Genomic DNA, 8,840 nt, shown 5'->3' with positions numbered 1-8,840 from the left:
GTTGTGACAAAATATTACTTATTACCTTAAACAATAATTTTGTAAAAGGGTTTAGAATGTGGGTCAAATCTCAATGCAGGCAAAGAAAATGTCGTTGAATCATTTTTTTTGTCATATCTCTTATAAGGGAAATTGAACCTCCTCTGCTGCTGGCTGGAAAATGTATAATGTACTTATTCGATTCAACATCTTCTTAGGAGTAGATTTTGGCTTACCCCTCTGCTTACTGTGAAGTTGTTAAATGCCCTTTTTTTTATTAGTCAGATAGGTTTGGGACCCTTTCCCCTTTTAATAAGTCGATGGATTTTTAAATTTTTTGTTGAAATTTTTTATGAACGTCTGCTATTACCTTATAAACGGTATCACTTGATCAAAAGGGGAAAACAATCGAATTTTTAAGTTCAAATGAGCCCTAAAGTAGAAAAAACCAGATTTTACCGATTTTCTTGTTAGGATTCCCAAAAAAATTTTGCCAAATTTCTTTATGGACGTTTGTTATGAAATTAGTAATGACGTGAATTGGTTCTGAGGAGAAATCCATGCGTTTTCAATTGTAAACGAACCCCGAAGTAAGAAAAACCAGATTTTACCAAATTTTTATGCTTATAATTAATGAATTTTTGTTGATACAAGATTTGTGAATTATTTTTGCCAAACATTTCCATAGACGTCTAGTACGACCATGAGGGCGTCCGTTATAACATTATATATGGCTTCAATTGGTCACGAGGGACAAATGTGCACATTTTTAAATTCAAATGAGCTCCAAAGCAGAAAAACATAGATTGTATCAATTTTCATGTGGTATAATCTATGGATTTTTGGCGATAGAATTCAATAATTTTCTTATTGAGATTTTTCATGGACGTACTTTATGACCTTATTAGAAACTTCAGTTAGTATCGAGGGAAAAATGAGTGCTTTTTAAAGTTTAAACGAGCCCTAAAGCAGAATATCCAGATTTTACCAATTTTCATGTGCTGCCATTAATTTTTGGTGATACTGGATTCCATATTTTTTTTGATAAATTTTTTTATGTACATCCGTTATAACCTTATTAATGACTTTAATTCGTCTCGAGGGGAAAAGAGATACATTTTAATGTCAAAACAAAATCTAAACCACGAAAACAAGATTTTACCAATTTTAGTGTGCTATATAATACATGGATATTCAGTGATACAGGATTTCAAACTTTTTTTTACTAAAATTATTCATGGATGTCTGTTACAATTTGACTAATGGATTCAGTTTGTCTAGAGGGGCAAACAGGCGATTTAAAGGCTCAAACAAACTCCAAATTAGGAAAAACTAGATTTTACCCATTTACGTGATCTATTGTCCATGGATTATTGGAAATAAAATTCCAAAATTATTTTGCCAAAAGTTTCATGGACGTTTTTTTTACATAATCAATGGCGTCAATTAATCCCGTAGAGACAACAATTGCATTTTCAAGTTCAAACGAGCCACAAAACAGGAAAAATTAGATTTTGTTGATTTTCGAGTGCTATAGTCCGTTGATTTTTGGTTATAGGATTCAAAAACTTTTAATTGCCGAAATATTTCATGAACGTTCGCTACAAACTTATTAATGGCTGCAGTTGGCCTGAAGGGTGAAATGATCGCATTAGTTCAAACGAGCCCCAAAGTAGGAAAACCCCAAGTTAAACAATTTTCATGTACTATCGTCCATGGATTTTTAATGAGACACGCAGAAATTCATTTATCAAATTTTTTCATGGACATCCGTTACAACCTTATTAATGATGTCTGTTGGTTTCGATGGATAAACTAACGCATTTTAAAGTTCAACCTTGCCTAAAGCAGGGAAACCAAATTTTACCGATTTTTCTGTCCTATAGTCAATGGAAATATTTGGTGATATAATTTTGGATATTTTGTTGCCAATTTTCTTATGGACATCCAATAAAGGCTTATAAATGGCGTAATTTAGTCTCGAGGGGCAAATATGTGAATTTTCAAGTTCAAACGAGCCCCAAACCAGGGATAATTGGATCTTATCGATTTTCGTATGCTATAGTTCATAGATTTTTTGTGATACAATGATTCGGAAATTGTTTTGCCGAAAAGTTTCATAGACATCCAATATGATCTTATTAATGGCGTTTATTGGTTCCGATAGGAAAACGAGAGCATTTTAAATTTCAAACGAGCCTAAAAGTAGGAAAACATAATTTAAAAAAAATTTTGTGCTATAATCCATCGATTTTAGGGTATAGGATTCCAGAAGATTATTTGTCAAAATTTTTCATGGACGTCCGTTATGACCTTATTAATGGCGTCAGGTTGTATTGAGGGAAAAACAGATGCATTTTCAACTTCAATCTCTAAAGTAGGAAAAATCACATTTTACCGATTTTCGTGTTTTATAGTTCATGGATTTTCGATGATACAATATTTTGGATTTGATTTGCCAAAGTTTTTCAGGGGTGTCCGTTATGACCTTATTAATGACATTAGTTGGTTCAGAGGTAAAAACAGGCACATTTTCAAGTTAATACAAGTCATAAAGTAGGAAAACCCATATTTTACTTATTTACATGTGCTATAGCGGGGCATACAACCTCTCTTCTTTTTTTTTTGTGTGTATAATAGTTGTGGAAGAAGCTAGGGAGGATCTATCAAGATAGCCAAACAGATTGTGACCTCGCACGAGCATGAAAGTACGGGACTTCCAAGTAGAATATTTTTGCTGCCAACAAGCTTTATCATTTGCTGGAACACAAATTAAACTGATCAACAACGTTAGATTTGTTGCTAGTGATGGAGTTCGCTTTCCGAACGTTCTCAGGAATGTTAAGAGAGAGGTTGCTATTTCGACGAGAGCGCCACTAATGGGTATTTGATGAGTCTCTGGCTTTATGTTAACTCCATCATTGGATACCTTGTGAGTCATTATTTGCCTGTTTTCAGTTCATGTTATTTCTTGAAGGTGTTTGGTGGTTTGTTTGAGCAATTGGAGCACCAATTAGTGTTGTTCGTTTGGCTTCTTCATAGATAAGAAAGATCTCATAGTCGAGCAATTTTCATAAAGTTCTTCATTAGGTGATCAATGTTTCATGTGACCAGATGGTGCAAAGATAGTGTCATAATAGGGCCCAAGGATTCTCACATGAAGTTGCACATCAGTGATTGGTGCTCCACCGATCCTGAGCAATTGAATGTTCTATGAGGCCAATAATCTTTGGTAATATGAGATAGTTGATCTTGGCAACAGATAATTCTTGTATGTGATTTATTGGCAAATGTAGTGTGCAGGGATTCCCAAGCTTTATGTGCCAATGTGACTGTTGCAATAGTTGATGCAAGTGTAGGTTCCACTGATGCTAAGATGGTATTTTGGACAAGCTGATTTTGTCGAAACCAATTCATATAAGGGGATTGAGAGTGGTTTCGTTGTTTCCTGTAATTTAGATTGAAGGAGCATGCAACAGTTGTGCCATCAATATGACTGAGAAGGTTATGTCTGTGCATAAGCAACGACACCTATGCCTTCCAGGTGGTGAAGTTATGGCTGCCGGCAAGTTTGATGGGTAATTAAAAGACAGGGTTGAATTGCACGATGACAATGTTAGTGGTTGTGGTATCTGCAGTAACAACAGTGGCATTGGGTGCCAATTATGCGTGTCGCAGCAGCTAGGATTAAAGGGCAAAAAATTGGGATCATACTCGTTTGAGGTTTAATAACCCTGATACCAGAAAACAACTTATACAACTAGACTTGGAATGAGAAGTATTCTGAATTATTCATAAACTGATGAAGAATAAATATAAGCGTTTATACAATAACGAGTGCTAACAGGATACAACAAATAATCATTGTTGTACAAGATGATAAAATCACGTTATATATCTTTTACAATGAATGTTAAAAATTTAAACAAAAGCTGGAAACTACATTCAGAAATAATATTGTCTTTACTGTTTGTATTTTTTATTAAATGATTCATTTAAACTTATTTGCTAAATTGTCCCTTAACGTGATAATAATATTTGAAGTTAATCATTACGAATTAGTAATACTTCAAATGCTTGAGCATAAGTTCTAGCCAAATCTTGTTTATTATGCCTTTCCATAATAAGTATCATTTTGTTGGATATGTCTTCCCATAAAATCATGTAGCATTAGGTGTACATGAAAATTCTAGTTGATCTCCCTCCAATATCCAATAATCCTTGTAACTCTTCTATACTAAATTCCGAAAAGAATCTAACATCTCCACTATATGTATCAGAATTAACACCTTGATAACTCATAAATTGATGTTGATCATGATGTTGATCCTGTGTTATCCAGGCATCTGATGGTTCTGCATCATTCTGTTGTGGTAATAACTGTTGTGCACTAACTTGGGTAATCGATAAATAACTTGGCTCTAGAACACTTTCTTGTGGAAACAACCTATCTCCACCATTTGTGTTAGTTTAACACCTTGATGACTCAAAAGCTGATATAGATCATAATGTTGTTCCTGAATCAACAACGCATAATTAGCTCTATATCATTGTGTTGTGGAAATAACTCATGTTCATTACTTGTATTAATATTAACACCTTGATGAATCATCAACTGATGTTGATCATAAGGTTGATCTTTAATGAATGCACTCCACTGTGCAAATAACTCTTCTAAACTAGATATATCAGTATGACCACCTTGATGACTCATATATTGATGTTGATTCAAGTCATTGGTTGGATATACATCATTCAGTTGTGGAAATAACTCATGTGCACAACTTGAATTAATATTAACATCTTGATGACTCAAAAATAGATGGTTGTTATGCTGCCAATATTTAGTCATCGTGAAATCACATGGCTCTACAACACTTTGTTGTGCAAACGACCTATCTTCCCCACCAGTATCTGTATTAACACCTTGATTATTCATAAACTGATGTTGGTTATGATTCATCAAGGAATCATTTGGCTTTACAACAGTCCATTGTGCAAATAACTTATCTCCACCACCTATATCAGTATTCACATCTTGATTACTTTTAAATTGATGTTGATCTTGAATCATCAAGGAATCAGTTAGTTGTACAAGACTCCATTTTCCGAACAACTTACCTCCACCATTTGTATTTATTCACACCTTCACAAGGTTGTGCTACGGATGCATACATACCTCCAGTCGTATATTCACTTGTGAAAATATACCGGGTATGTTATGTTGTTGTTGATTATCTTTAAATTGGTTTTAATGAAGATGACCCTCCATATGTTAAAAATAAGATTTACAAACCAAAAATACTTGTGAGAAGAAAGGGGATTTTATTTGAGGGGACGGGGGAAGGAAAATAATAATCGATGTGCAATGTGAATATAGAGTATGAGTTTGTATGGAAAAGTAATGTATGTATGTGCTTATATGCACACATCGGTGGCGCTACCCTTTTGTACTTTGTTTCAATATTTGAAAAAGATATATGAAAGACTATCATATTTGTAAAAAAAAATTCCATTTTGTTTCATTTGATGAATCTTAGTTTGACCAAATACAAAGTTAATTAGTAAGAATGATTTTAAAAACCTTATAACTAATAAAAAATATCCATTAGCCGAATTTTTATTTAATTTTTTGTCTTAATTATGACATTTATGATATTGAAATTAATTTTTTATCTATATCAATAATAAAAGATAACAGATCTTTTCACTATCATTAATATTTTTCCCTTAATGGATTAGTCTTCTCCAATAAGATATTTCAAAGTGGAAATTTATTTATTATCTTTCTTTACTAGGAAGCGGTTCTCCCAAATGGATTATGTGCAGTGTAAATTTCAATTAGGGTTGTTTGTATTTGTACTTTCTAGTTGATATCCATATTTGTTCTTATTACGTCATGTTGGCCAAAGATATGTGTACGGGGTGAGTCAGAGACCACTTGTTCATTCCGTTAAATGTTTTTTGGATTGTACGTACGTAGTAACTGTGTGTACTACTACTCAACTACAAAATAAAAGTAGGAATAAGGCATAATAATCCCCCTTGAATTTTCACAAAGTTATTCATTATACCTTTATATTATTTAAATTTCATATTATCCCTTGGAATTTAAGTTTTATTTAATTTACAGTTCTAATCTATATGAGGGTGCTGTTACTCACTAAACTTAACTATCCATATAATTTAAATGCCTGAATTATTTTTGTCCAATTTGCTTTGTTGTCTAATTGTAGTTTGCTCCAGTTTTATATACCAAATATGTTGAAGGAACTTGTACAATGTATCAATAGCTTTACAAGTGCATCACAATTTCATAAATAAAGAAAACTTGTGCAAATTATCATTAATAATTTTTCAATACTAATATGATTCATGTAATTTCATAAATACAATACTTAGAGCAAAAGTGTGCTTAATAGTTTAAACAACAAGTACATTTTTGACAATTATTTTAAGAGGGCAGTAGGTCCCTCAGATAGTTTAGGGGTATATATAATATAGAAAAATTAATTTAAAAAATAATAGGACAAACAATATTTATATACTTATTAATTGTGAGATTGGAAACCAAACTTTATAGTTTAGGGGTATATATAATATAGAAAAATTAATTTAAAAAATAATAGGACCGACAATATTTATATACTTATTAATTGTGTGATTGGAATCCAAACTTTATTTGGGACTATTGTGACAAAATATTACTTATTACCTTAAAAAATAATCTTGTTAAAAGGTTTAGAATATGGGTCCAAGGAATAAGCTGAGAATCCCAAATTGTTGTGTGCAATTTAGCTAGGTATTAGGGCATTATAAAACTTTGACGGACCGTCGTCCCACCTACAGACTGTGGATGGTGATGTTGGTCTTTTCACTAGGTCTGAGCAAACTTAAATTTTCTTGGCTTTTGAATACGAGTTGCTTCAGTTTGTTAGTCTAAAGGGTCAAATTGGTGCATTTTCAAGTTCAACGAGCCCCAAAGAAAGAATAACAAGAAATTAACGATTTCGTGCGCTATAGTACATGGATTTTTTGACATACAGGATTTTAGAATTATTTTCTCTGAAATATTTCATAGACGTCCGTTACAACCTAATTAATGGCGTCAGTTGGTCTGAGGAGGAAAACAAGTTTAAACGAGCCTAAAAGAAAGAAAATCTAGATTTTATTGATTTTTATGTGTTATAGTCCATGAAGCTTTGGTGATGGGATTCCGAGATTTTTTATTCCTGAATTTTATTAGCAAAAATTTTCAAGGACGTCTGTTACGACCTTATTGATAACATCAGTTTATTGCGAGGGAAAAACATATGCATATTCAAGTTCAAACAAGTCATAAAGAAGGAAAACCGATATTTCACCAACTTTGTGTTTAATTTCATAAATGTTTGGTGAAACCATTCCAAAAAATTTTCATGGACATCAGTTACGATCTTATTAATGGCGTTAGTTCGTCACGAGCGGCAAACAAGCGCATTTTAAAATACAAACAATATCCAAAGCAGGAAAAAACAAATTTTACCAATTATCATGTATTATAGTCCAGAAACTTTTGATGATAAAGGATTATGAAATATTTTCAAAAGTTTTTATTGACGTCCATAATGTCCTTATTAATGGTGTCACTTGGTCCCGATGGGAAAACATATGTATTTTAATGTTCAACGAGCTCCAGAGCAGGATAAACTAGTTTTTATCGATTTTCGCTTGCTATATACTATATGGATTTTTTTTATGCAGGATTATGAGAATTTTTTTGCCAAAATTTTTCATGACTGTTAGTTACATCCGAGTTAATGGTGTAGTTTATCCCGAGAGGACAACATGCACATTTTCAATTTAAAACGAGCCCCAAAGTAGGAAAATCAGATTTTTTCAATTTTAGTGTGTTATTATTGTCCATGTATTTTATTATGACAGAATTCCAAAAAAATTGCTGAATTTTTTCACGGATATCCGTTACGACATTATTAATGGATTCAATTTGTCACTAGAGGAAACCAAGCATTTTCAAATTCAAAAGATCTACAAAGTAGGAAAAACCAAATATTTTTACCGATTTTCCTGTGCTATAATCCATGGATTTTTTGTGATAAAATCTTGAATTGTTTTTGGCTAAAACTTTTCATGGAGGTATATTATGGTGTTATTAATGGCGTCACTTCATCCTAAGGGGAAAACTGACACATTTTCAATATCAAAGAAACCCCTAAGAAGGAAAACCTAGATTTTATCAATTTTCATATGCTAATCGATGAATTTTTGGTGATAGGATTCCTGATTTTATTGCAAAATTTTTAAATGGACGTCCTTTACGACTTTATTAATGGTGTCAGTTGGTCTCGAGGATAAAACGAACGTATTTTCAAGTGTAAAAAATCCCAAAGTAGGAATAACCAGATTTTATCGATTTTCATGTGCGTCAATATTTTTTTGGTGACATATGATTCCGAAATTTTTTTTGCCAAAATTTTTCATGGACGTCTGTAACGACCTTATTAATGGTGTCACTTGTTCCCATAGGCAAACGAGCGCATTTCCAAGTTCAAACGAGCGCCAACGAGGAAAAATCATATTTTATTAATTTTTGTGTGATATATTCCATGGATTTTTTGTGATGTAGGATTTTAGAATTTTTTATACCAAATTTTTCATGAACTCCCATGACAACCTAATTTATAGAGCAGTTTATCCCGAGCGGCAACCATGCACATTTTCAAGTTTAAACAAGCCCCAAAGCGGGAAAACGCATATTTTACCAATTTTCATGAGCTATTATCCATGTATTTTTTTATGATAGGATTACCAAAAAAAAATTCAACATTTTGTACGGACATCTGTTACGACATAAATAATTG

Source organism: Solanum pennellii, chromosome 11, assembly GCF_001406875.1.
Source record: "Solanum pennellii chromosome 11, SPENNV200".
In the NCBI taxonomy this organism is placed as follows: domain Eukaryota; kingdom Viridiplantae; phylum Streptophyta; class Magnoliopsida; order Solanales; family Solanaceae; genus Solanum; species Solanum pennellii.
This window is presented reverse-complemented; position numbering follows the sequence as displayed.